Here is a 12,862-nt window from a genome sequence, read left to right on the forward strand (position 1 = left end):
GGAAAGATTGAGGGCAGAAGGAGAAGAGGATGTCAGAGGATGGGATGTCTAGATGGCATCACCAATGCAATGGACATGAACTTGGGCAAACTTTGGAAGATGATGAAGGACAGAGAGGCCTCGCGTGCTGCAGCACATGGGGTTGCAAAGAGTTTTGCAAAGAGTCAGACACTATTGGGTGACTGAAAAAGAGTAACAATGTGTGCATTGAATCAGTGATGCAATCCAACCATCTCATCCTCTGTTGCCCCCTTATTCTTTTGCCTTCAACCTTTCCAAGCATCAGATACTTTTCCAATGAGTTGGCTCTTCACATCAGATGGCCAAAGTATTGGAGCTTCAGCACCAGTCTTTCCAATGAATATTCAGGGTTGATTTCCTTCAGGATTGACTGGTTTGACCTCCTTGCTGCCCAAGGGACTCTCAAGAGTCTTCTCCAGCCCCACAGTTCAAAAGCATCAATTCAGTGCTCAGCCTTCTTTATGGTCCAAATCTCACATCCATACATAACTACTGGAAAAACCACAGCTATGACTATATTGATCTTAATTTTGACATTTATTCTTATATTTGAAGATAACCCTTCTGACTGTAGCATTATTTATCTTTTTGTCAGGTAACAGTATTAAAGGATGACTTCACAGATATCCTTTCCAGCTACCCAGGAGAGCTTTTCAGGACATGTATGTTGGTGCAGAAACATTGCTGCACCAAGGTTAGCATGCTGGTGCTTACCTTGAATACCATGAACAGGTAGATTCAAGTTGTCTTATGAGTAATTTATAATAATGAAGTTGAAGAAATGCCTTTGTATTGAATATATAGGGGATATATAAGAGTTATAGTTTATCTGCTTCCCCCTTAGTGTTTATGATGAAATTTAGAAAAAAATTGAGTTATTTTATTTAGAGCAATGGGAAGAGTCATATTTATAAGAATCATTGGAAGTTTTCAAAAGGAAGCAATGAAATAATTCAATGAAAATATTAAAATATGTCATCCAATATGTGTGCATGCTATTTGCTTCCAGTCGTGTTTGATTCCTTGGGACCCTGTGGACTGTAGCCCACTAGGCTCCCCTCTCCGTGGAATTCACCAGGCAAGAAAGTAGTCATTTCCTTCTCCATGGGATTTTCCTGACCCAGGGATCAAACCTGGGTCTCCTGTATTGCAGGCAGTTTCTTACCTTCTGAGTCACCAGGAAAGCCCAGGATGCTGTGGTATGGGCGGAAAAAATCAACCTTTTGGGCAAAGCAGTGTATATAGACACACAGGTTCACCTTTGAACAAAAAGAGGGCTGGGTTCCAACCTACTGCATAGGCAAAAATCCTCCTATAAACTTATCTTTCTGTATCACTGATTCAACCAAATTAAAAAAAATAATACAAATTATCTTAGTTTTTAAATGTATTTTTTTAATGAATAATGCAACTCATCACTTCAGGGAAAGAGGAGAAATTAATTAGGATGCCATATTTAATTTGAGAAGTAATTATTCTTAATAAACCTATGGTACCCCATCAAAGAAATGGAATTTCCAGACATTTTTGATTCAAAGGTAGGAAAATTAAAGACCTATATACAGAAAACTATAAAACACTGGTGAAAGATATCAAAGAGGACACTAATAAATGGAGAAATATACCGTGTTCATGGATCAGAAGAATCAATATCGTGAAAATGAGTATACTACCCAAAGCAATCTATAGATTCAATGCAATCCCTATCAAGATAAAAATACCAACAGTATTTTACACAGAGTTAGAACAAATGATTTCACAATTTGTATGGAAATACAAAAAACCTCAAAAAGCCAAATCAATCTTGAGAAAGAAGAATGGAAATGGAGGAATCAACCTGCCTGACTTCAGGCTCTACTACAAAGCCGAAGTCATCAAGACACTATGGTACTGGCACAAAAACAGAAATATAGATCAATGGAATGAAATAGAAAGCCCAGAGATAAATCCACGCACCTATGGACACCTCATCTTTGACAAAGGAGGCAAGAATATATAATGGAGAGAAAACAATCTCTTTAACAAGTGGTGCTGGGAAAACTGATCAACCACTTGTAAAAGAATGAAACTAGAACACTTTCTAAACCATACACAAAAATAAACTCAAAATGGATTAAAGATTTAAACATAAGACCAGGAACTATAAAACCCTTAGAGAAGAACTTGGGCAAAACACTCTCCGACATACATCACAGCAGGATCCTTTATGACCCACCTCCCAGAATACTGGAAATTAAAGCAAAAATAAACAAATGGGACCTAGTTAAAATTAAAAGCTTCTGCACAACAAAGGAAACTATAAGCAAGGTGAAAAGACAGCCTTCAGAATGGGAGAAAATAATAGCAAATGAAGCAACTGACAAACAACTAATCTCAAAAATATACAAACAACTTATGCAGCTCAATTCCAGAAAAAAAATGGCCCAATCAAAAAATGGTCCAAAGACTAAACAGACATTTCTCCAAAAAAGACATACAGATGGCTAACAAACACATGAAAGATGCAAAACATCACTCATTATCAGAGAAAGGCAAATCAAAACCACAATGAGGTACCATTTCACGCCAGTCAGAATGGCTGATATCCAAAAGTCTACAAGCAATAAATGCTGGAGAGGGTGTGGAGAAAAGGGAACCCTCTTACACTGTCAGTGGGAATGCAAACTAGTACAGACACTAGGGAGAACAATGTGGAGATTCCTTAATAAACTGGAAATATAACTGCCTTATGACCCAGCATTACCACTGCTTGGCATACACACCAAGGAAACCAGAATTGAAGGAGACACATGTACCCCAATATTCATCGCACTGCTGTTTATAATAGCCAGGACATGAAAGCAACCTAGATGTCCATCAGCAGATGAATGGATAAGAAAGCTGTGGTGCATATACACAATGGAGTATTCAGTTCAGTTCTGTTCAGTCACTCAGTCGTGTCCGACTCTTTGCGACCCCATGAATCACAGCACGCCAGGCCTCCCTGTCCATCACCAACTCCTGGAGTTCACTCAGACTCACATCCATCGAATCAGTGATGCCATCCAGCCATCTCATCCTCTGTTGGCCCCTTCTCCTCCAGCCCCCAATTCCTCCCAGCATCAGAGTCTTTTCCAATGAGTCAACGCTTCGCATGAGGTGGCCAAAGTACTGGAGTTTCAGCTTTAGCATCATTCCTTCCAAAGAAATCACAGGGCTGATCTCCTTCAGAATGGACTGGTTGGATCTCCTTGCAGTCCAAGGGACTCTCAAGAGTCTTCTCCAATACCACAGTTCAAAGGCATCAATTCTTCGGCGCTCAGCCTTCACAATCCAACTCTCACATCCATACATGACCACAGGAAAAACCATAGCCTTGACTAGACGGACCTTTGTCGGCAAAGTAATGTCTCTGCTTTTCAATATGCTGTCTAGGTTGGTCATAACTTTCCTTCCAAGGAGTAAGCATCTTTTATTTTCTTGGCTGCAATCACCATCTGCAGTGATTTTGGAGCCCCAAAAAATAAAGTCTGACACTGTTTCCACTGTTTCCCCATCTATTTCCCATGAAGTGATGGGACCGGATGCCATGATCTTCGTTTTCTGAATGTTGAGCTTTAAGCCAACTTTTTCACTCTCCTCTTTCACTTTCATCAAGAGGCTTTTTAGTTCCTCTTCCCTTTCTGCTATAAGAGTGGTGTCATCTGCATATCTGAGGTTATTGATATTTTTCCCGGCAATCTTCATTCCAGCTTGTGTTTCTTCCAGTCCAGAGTTTCTCATGATGTACTCTGCACATAAATTAAATAAGCAGGGTGACAATATACAGCCTTGAAGTACTTCTTTTCCCATTTGGAACCAGTATGTTGTTCCATGTCCAGTTCTATCAGTTACTTCCTGAACTGCATACAGATTTCTCAAGATGCAGGTCAGGTGGTCTGGTATTCCCATCTCTTTCAGAATTTTCCACAGTTTATTGTGATCCACACAGTCAAAGGCTTTGGCATAGTCAATAACACAGAAATAGATATTTTTCTGGAACGCTCTTGCTTTTTCGATGATCCAGCAGATGTTGGCAATTTGATTTCTGGTTCCTCTGCCTTTTCGAAAACCAGCTTGAACATCAGGAAGTTCACGGTTCACATATTGCTGAAGCCTGGCTTGGAGAATTTTGAGCATTACTTTACTAGCATGTGAGATGAGTGCAATTGTGCAGTAGTTTGAGCATTTTTTGGCATTGCCTTTCTTTGGGATTGGCATGAAAACTGACCTTTTCCAGTCCTGTGGCCACTGCTGAGTTTTCCAAATTTGCTGGCATATTGAGTGCAGCACTTTCACAGCATCATTTTTCAGGATTTGAAATAGCTCCACTGGAATTCCATCACCTCCACTAGCTTTGTTCGTAGTGATGCTTTCTAAGGCCCACTTGACTTCACATTCCAGGATGTCTGGCTCTAGGTGAGTGATCATACCATCGTGATTATCTAGGTCTTGAAGATATTTTTTGTACAGTAATTCTGTGTGTTCTTGCCTCCTATTCTTAATATCTTCTGCTTCTGTTAGGTCCATATCATTTCTGTCCCTTATCAAGCCCAACTTTGCATGAAATGTTCCCTTGGTACCTCTAATTTTCTTGAAGAGATCTCTAGTCTTTCCCATTCTGTTGTTTTCCTCTATTTCTTTGCATTGATCACTGAAGAAGGCTTTCTTATCTCTTCTTGCTATTCTTTGGAACTCTGCATTCAGATGCTTATATCGTTCCTTTTCTCTTTGCTTTTCACTTCTCTTCTTTTCACAGCTATGTGTAAGGCCTCCCCAGACAGCCATTTTGCTTTTTTGCATTTCTTTTCCACAGGGATGTCTTGATCCCTGTCTCCTGTACAATGTCATGAACCTCAGTCCATAGTTCATCAGGCACCCTATCTATCAGATCTAGGCCCTTAAATCTATTTCTTACTTCCACTGTATAATCATAAGGGATTTGATTTAGGTCATTCCTGAATGGTTTAGTGATTTTTCCCTACTTTCTTCAATTTAAGTCTGAGTTTGGTAATAAGGAGTTCATGATCTGAGCCACAGTCAGCTCTTGGTCTTGTTTTTGTTGACTGTATAGAGCTTCTCCATCTTTGGCTGCAAGGAATATAATCAATCTGACTTTGGTGTTGACCATCTGGTGATGTCCCTGTGAGAGTCTTCTCTTGTGTTGTTAGAAGAGGGTGTTTGTTATGACCAGTTCATTTTCTTGGCAAAACTTTATTAGTCTTTGCCCTGCTTCATTGCGTATTCCAAGGCCAAATTTGCCTGTTACTCCAGGTGTTTCTTGACTTTCTACTTTTGCATTCTAGCCCCCTATAATGAAAAGAACATCTTTTTTGGGTGTTAGTTCTAAAAGGTCTTGTAGGTCTTCATAGGACCGTTCACCTTCAGCTTCTTCAGCATTACTGGTTGGGGCATAGATTTGGATTACTGTGATATTGAATGGCTTGCCTTGCACACGAACAGAGATCATTCTGTCGTTTTTGAGATTGCATCCAAGTACTGCATTTCCCACTCTTTTATTGACCATGATGGAAGGAAGGGATTCCTTCCCGCAGTAGTAGATATAATGGTCATCCGTGTTAAATTCACCCATTCCAGTCCATCTGAGTTTGCTGATTCCTAGAATGTCAATGTTCACTCTTGCCATCTCCTGTTTGACCACTTCCAATTTTCCTTGATTCATGGACCTGACATTCCAGATTCCTATGCAATATTGCTCTTTACAGCATCAGACCTTGCTTCTATCACCAGTCACATCCACAGCTGGGTATTCTTTTTGCTTTGGCTCCATCCCTTCATTCTTTCTGGAGTTATTTCTCCACTGATCTCCAGTAGCATATTGGGCACCTACTGACCTGGGGAGTTTCTCTTTTAGTATCCTATCATTTTGCCTTTTTATACTGTTCATGGGGTTCTCAAGGCAAGAATACTGAAGTGGTTTTCCATTCCCTTCTCCAGTGGACCATATTCTGTCAGATCTCTCCACCATGTCTCGCCCGTCTTGGGTTGCCCCATGGGCATGGCTTAGTTTCATTGAGTTCGACAAGACTGTGGTCCTAGTGTGATTAGATTGACTAGTTTTCTGTGAGCATGGTTTCAGTGTGTCTGCCCTCTGATGTCCTCTTGCAAGACCTACCATCTTATTTGGGTTTCTCTTACCTTGGGCATAGGGTATCTCTTCATGGCTGCTCCAGCAAAGCGCAGCCACTGCTCCTTACCTTGGATGAGGGATATCTCCTCACTGCTGCCCTTCCTGACCTTCCTGACCTAGGGATAGCTCCTCTAGGCCCTCCTATACCCATGCAGCCACCACTCCTTAGACATGGGGTAGCTCCTCCCGGCTGCCGCCCCTGGTCTTGGGTGTGGGGGCGTGTTGTAGCTCCTCCCAGCCGCCACCCCTGACCTCAGACTCAGGGTAGCTCCTTTCGGCCTCTGCCCCTGACCTCGGACTTGGGTAGCTCTTCTCGGCCGTTCCTGTGCCATTTCAGCCTGGCACTCTAGGCCACTACCCCTGACCTCGGATGTGGGGTCCTCTTGGCCACCGCCCTTTGGGCATGGGGTCCTCCCAGCTTCTGCCCCTGACCTTGGACGTGGGGTAGCTCCTCTTGGCCATGCTTAGTGCACCAGTCGCAACTGCCCACGCTTAGTGCACTGGTCGCAGCTGCCCTCCCTTAAGACTGGATTCAGTTCAGGTCAGTCACTCAGTCGTGTCTAACTCTTTGCAACCCCATGAATTGCAGCATGCCAGGCCTCCCTGTCCATCACCAACTCCCGGAGTTCACTCAGACTCAAGTCCATCGAGTCAGTGATGCCATCCAGCCATGTCATCCTCTGTCGTCCCCTTCTCCTCTTGCCCCCAATCCCTCCCAACATCAGAGTCTTTTCCAATGAGTCAACTCTTCGCATGAGGTGGCCAAAGTACTGAAGTTTCAGCTTTAGCACCATTCCTTCCAAAGAAATCCCAGGGCTGATCTCCTTCAGAATGGACTGGTTGGAACTCCTTGCAGTCCAAGGGACTCTCAAGAGTCTTCTCCAATACCACAGTTCAAAAGCATCAATTCTTTGGCACTCAGCTTTCTTCACAGTCCAACTCTCACATCCATACATGACCACAGGAAAAACCATAGCCTTGACTAGACGAACCTTTGTTGGCAAAATAACGTCTGTGCTTTTGAATATGCTATCTAGGTTGGACATAACTTTCCTTCCAAGGAGTAAGCGTCTTTTAATTTCGTGGCTGCAGTCACCAGAGCCCAGAAAAATAAAGTCTGACACTGTTTCCATTGTTTCCCCATCTATTTCCCGTGAAGTGATGGGACCGGATGCCATGATCCTCGTTTTCTGAATGTTGAGCTTTAAGCCAACTTTTTCACTCTCCACTTTCACTTTCATCAAGAGGCTTTTTAGTTCCTCTGCACTTTCTGCCATAAGGAGGTGTCATCTGCATATCTGAGGTTATTGTTATTTCTCCCAGCAATCTTGATTCCAGCTTGTGTTTCTTCCAGTCCAGAGTTTCTCATGATGTACTCTGCATATACGTTAAATAAGCAGGGTGACAATACACAGCCTTGATGTTCACCTTTTCCTATTTGGAACCAGTCTGTTGTTCCATGTCCAGTTCTAACTATTGCTTCCTGACCTGCATGCATACAGATGTCTCAAGAGGCAGGTCAGGTGATCTGGTATTCCCATGTCTTTCAGAATTTCCCACAGTTTATTTTGATCCACACAGTCACACTGTAGGTTTAAGTCTCCATTTTCAAGGACAGTTATGGCAGTGATTTTCAGAAGAATGTGGTACACATAATGAAAAGCTGTAGTCTTAGATATCCTCTATTATAAGGTCATACCAAACACCTTGGCTAATAATAAAAGTAGTTTTCCCACATTCAGATCAGATCAGATCATTCACTCAGTCGTGTCTGACTCTTTGTGACCCCATGAATCGCAGCACGCCAGGCCTCCCTATCCATCACCAACTCCCAGGGTTCACTCATACTCATGTCCATCGAGTCAGTGATGCCATCCAGCCATCTCATCCTCTGTCGTCCCCTTCTCCTCCTGCTCCCAATTCCTCCCAGCATCAGAGTCTTTTCCAATGAGTCAACTCTTTGCATGAGGTGGCCAAAATACTGGAGTTTCAGCTTTAGCATCATTCCTTCCAAAGTAATCCCAGGGCTGATGTCCTTCAGAATGGACTGGTTAGATCTCCTTGCAGTCCAATGGACTCTCAAGAGTCTTCTCCAACACCACAGTTTAAAAGCACCAATTCTTCAGTGCTCAGCCTTCTTCACAGTCTAACTCTCACATCCATACATGACCACAGGAATTCCCACATTAGTCCTATTTTTTACTACAGTCTTTCAGTAGCACAAGAAAAAAAAATATTTGGTTTGATATATGTCATCTGAGTAGAAATTATTCTTAGGAAATCCATGCTGCCCTACTAAATAAATAGGCATTAGAGATATTTTAAATCAAGTTTGGGAAAGCTTTGAGAAAGTAGAAAATGAACAAAGGGAAAAATTATTTATAAATCAGACAGAGAAGGAAACAGAAATCTGAGTTACTTCAATGGTATAAAGAAGTTGAATCATTTTGATATTTAGCAAAACTAATACAATATTGTAAAGTTTAAAAATAAAATAAAATTTTAAAAAAAGAAATGAAAATTCAGGAAATAGAGACAGAACAATTCTATGTATACACTCTGATCAAATAATATTAAATTCTGGCTCAAATGCTTTGCAGTTTGCTAAAAATGAGGACTTCTTTAACCCTATGACAATTAGTCCTTCTATTACTGCCATCCCAAAGAATATTTTCAAGGCTTTCTTTATATCTTCATACCTTAAGCTAAGAGGAAATGGTTCAGCACAGATGTAACCACAGTGAACATCACTGAAGCTGTTGCATTTGACTGTGAGCTATGGGTACCAGCAGAGCAAAGGTATAGTCTAGACTGTTGTAGTAAATAAGGAGAAGACTGAGAGGTGAGACACAGAAATGGGTGCATACTTCTGCAATGTCACTTCAGTCATGTCTGGTTCCTTGCAACTCTATGGATTGTAGCCTACCAGGCTTCTCTGTTCATGGGATTCTCTAGGCAAGAATACTGGAGTAGGTTGCCATTTCCTTCTCTAGGGTATCTTCCTGACTGAGGGATATCTTAAGTCTCCAGCATTGGCAGGCAGGTTCTTTACCACTAGCACCACCTGAGGGAACTATCTTAGAGTATGAGCAAAGGATCATAAGTGATCACCACCCATGAATACAGCTTCAAAATATATCCCTATGTCATTAAGAAAGGCTTTATAATTGGTAAGTTGGACCACCTGTTATATTCCACCTGTTGTTTATTCCCTATTCTGGGAAAGATCTCAGCTATTATTTCTTTAAATAGCATCTTTTCTTTCTCTCACACTCTTTTTCTTCTAAGATACTCAATATACTTGTTACTTATTCTAAAGGAGTCCTATAATACTTGTAGATTCTCTTCATTAAAAAAAAAAGAAAGAAAGAAAAGCAGTTCTCTTAATCCTAAATCATTCTACCTTTAAGGTCACTATTTCTCTTCGCCATATGATCTGCTCAACTTTTAGTGCTTTCTAATACATCTTTCAACTCATTTATAGATTTATTCAACTCCAGTATGTCTGTTTGGTTATGCTTAAGACTTTTCATCTCTTTGAAAATTGTTTCTTATTTTCATTTATTTTTTAAATTTATGAGTGTAAGTGCATTTGTGAGTGTTCCTATAGCTTCCTGAGTTTCTCCATGACACTATTTGAGTTTTCCACTGGCTTGATCACAATCTTCTATGGTGTTAAGATTGTTTTCTGGAAAATTGTCTTTTTGTGTGTGTGTGATTCTGTGTTACTGTGGTTTTTTATAGTGCCAAGTGGGTAGCTCCTCTGGCAGTGCACTTGAAATAACAAACGCCTTTTTCACTTAGGTAAAGGTCTGTTCATTCTGATTCTAACAATTCAACAAACGTAACAGGAGGCCTTTCTGTGTTTTTCAGTTAGGTGACACAGTAACACAAGTCTTTTGTTTCTTTTACCTGAGTTGCATCTGAGTTGCATTTACTGAAGTAGGAAATGCAACCCCACTTCAATGTTCTTTCCTATAAAATTCCATGAACAGAAAAGCCTGGAGGGCTGCAGTCCAGGGGGAGGTCATGTATGGATGTGAGAGTTGGACTGTGAAGAAGGCTGAGCGCCAAGGAATTGATGCTTTTGAACTGTGGTGCTGGAGAAGACTCTTGAGAGTCCCTTGGACTGCAAGGAGATCCAACCAGTCCATTCTGAAGGAGATTAGCCCTGGGATTTCTTTGGAAGGAATGATGCTAAAGCTGAAACTTCAGTACTTTGGCCACCTCGTGCGAAGAGTTGACTCGTTGGAAAAGACTCTGATGTTAGGAGGGATTGGGGGCAAGAGGAGAAGGGGACGACAGAGGATGAGATGGCTGGATGGCATCACTGACTCGATGGACTTGAGTCTGAGTGAACTCCGAGAGTTTGTGATGGACAGGGAGGCCTGGCATGCTGCGATTCATGGGGTCGCAAAGAGTCGGACATGACTGAGCGACTGATCTGATCTGATCTGATACAAACTCATTTGTTAATAAGCATTATATTAAAGCATTTACTACAAAAATGAGTTATGCAGCAATAGCTAACTAATCAAAAATAAAAGTGAACAGAACTGAAGACAATTATATTAATTGGTTTCTCAACTATGCACTTATTCTGATATTTAAAGGTAGCATTCATGATTACTCTGTCTTTAAATTTTATTTCAGATAACTATATTAAAAATTGGTACATTAAGTTTCCTCTCCAGATAAGCAGGAAAAGATGAAAAGTGTGCTTGTTTGCACTAAACATGTAACCTTGAATCACATGACTGGATAGGCATTTCAGTCCTCCAGTGAGCCATCCTTTGGTCATGTATATATTTTGATATACAAAGTTCACTCTGAACAACACTGTGGTGAAGGGCACTGACCTTCTGTGCAGTAAAAAATCTAAATATAATTTTTCAGTCAGCTCTCTATATCCACAGTTCCATATCTGAATGTTCAACGTAATCTATTAAAAGTTATTTAAAATACCTTAGTTGTCAACTTTACTTTAAACAAATATGAGTAATGAAACTAATAACTATCATTTAGAATAATAAGAGAACAATTACTTGTAATGACATATGTCATTTGAGAATAAATTATTCTTAAGAAACTCAGTCCTCTCATGAAGTACATGACTATTTCCAAATACTGCTGATCCAAATGTAGGAAAATTTTGAAGTAGGGATAAGTACAAATAAAAAGCCTATATATCAGGTTGAGGAGAAAGCTTAATAATACAATTATGTAAAGTTTAAAAATAAAATAAAATTAGAAAAAAAAAGAAAGCTTAATAAATCAATACATGGAATTATTTTAATGAAAATTCCAGGGAACAATGAAAAGAAGCAAATTTGATTTTTCAATGATCAAAGAATCACAATTTCTGATTCTGAGCCTTTGAGTCATGCTGTCAAGGTCACTTCATTTCCCCCAGCAGAGTTGGCCTTTTCTACCTAATATTTCAAAGAATCTCTTCAGAGCCCCCTTTATGTCTTTATTCCTTAGACTGTAGATAAAGGGGTTCAGCATGGGTGTGACCACTGTGTACATCACCGAAGCTGCTGCACCTGATCTTGAACTGTGGGGAGCAGCAGGGTTAAGGTGCACTCCTAGGACAGAACAATAAAATAAAAAGACAACTGAGAGGTGAGATGCACAGGTGGTTTTATACTTTCCCTCAGCTGATGAGATTCCTCGTATGCAAGAAACTATTTTAGAGTAAGAGTAAAGTATCCCAGCAAAAGGACCACCACCCAGCAAGGTAGCTGCAAAATACAATACCATGTCATTAAGAAAGGTGTCAGAACAGGCAAGTTGTAAGACTTGATTGAGTTCACAGAAAAAGTGGGGTATTTTGAAGTCTGAACAGGACAATCGCAACACCATTAACTTCTGTAACAAGGAGTACATGACACCCACGAACCAAGATATCAGAACCAGGAGACCACAGAGTCGGGGGTTCATGATGACCATGTAGTGCAACGGGTGACAGATGGCCACAAACCGGTCATAGGCCATCATATCCAGGAGAAATCATCTAAACTTGCAAAGAGAATGTAAAAGTACATCTGGATGATGCAACCTTCAAAGGTGCTCAATTTGTTCTGTGTCTGGATGTTCCATAGCATCTTTGGGACAGTGGTGGAAGTGAAGCCGATGTCTACAAAGGACAGGTTGGAGAGGAAGAAGTACATGGGGGTGTGGAGGTGGGAGTCTGAGATGGTGGCCAGGATGACAAGCAGGTTTCCAAACACAGTGATCTACATGGACAGAAAAAGTCCAAATACGAGGGGCTGCAGCTCAGGTGCCTCTGAAAATTCCATGAGAAGAAATTCTGAAACTTCTGAAATATTTTGTGGTTCCATGCCGTGTAGGTAACTACCAAGATATAGAACAATAACTTATTAACTTTTACATAAGCAAGCATTAGCAACCTAGCACGCATGCATGTTCAGTCACTTCCGTCATGTCCGTCTTTGCGATTCCATGAACTGTGGCCTGCAAGGCTCCCCTGTCCATGGGATTCTCCAGGCAAAAATATTGGAGTGGATTGTCATTTCCTTCTCCAGGGGATCTTCCCCTATGCAGGGATCGAAACTGTGTCTTTTATGTCTTCTTCATTGGCAGGCAAGTTGTTTACCATTAGCACCAACCCAACATACATGCTACTACTTACATTTCACAGTCAAGACA

General features: G+C 40.9%; 1 pseudogene; it reads right to left on the reverse strand.

Annotated features, from left to right (window-relative positions):
- Positions 1-11,590: 11,590 nt before the first annotated feature.
- Positions 11,591-12,534, reverse strand: LOC147368340 (olfactory receptor-like protein OLF4; annotated as a pseudogene).
- Positions 12,535-12,862: the final 328 nt, after the last annotated feature.

Source organism: Bos grunniens, chromosome 7 (assembly GCF_055505025.1).
Source record: "Bos grunniens cultivar Pamir isolate PY7600 chromosome 7, Bosgru_T2T1.0, whole genome shotgun sequence".
NCBI classification, from domain to species: domain Eukaryota; kingdom Metazoa; phylum Chordata; class Mammalia; order Artiodactyla; family Bovidae; genus Bos; species Bos grunniens.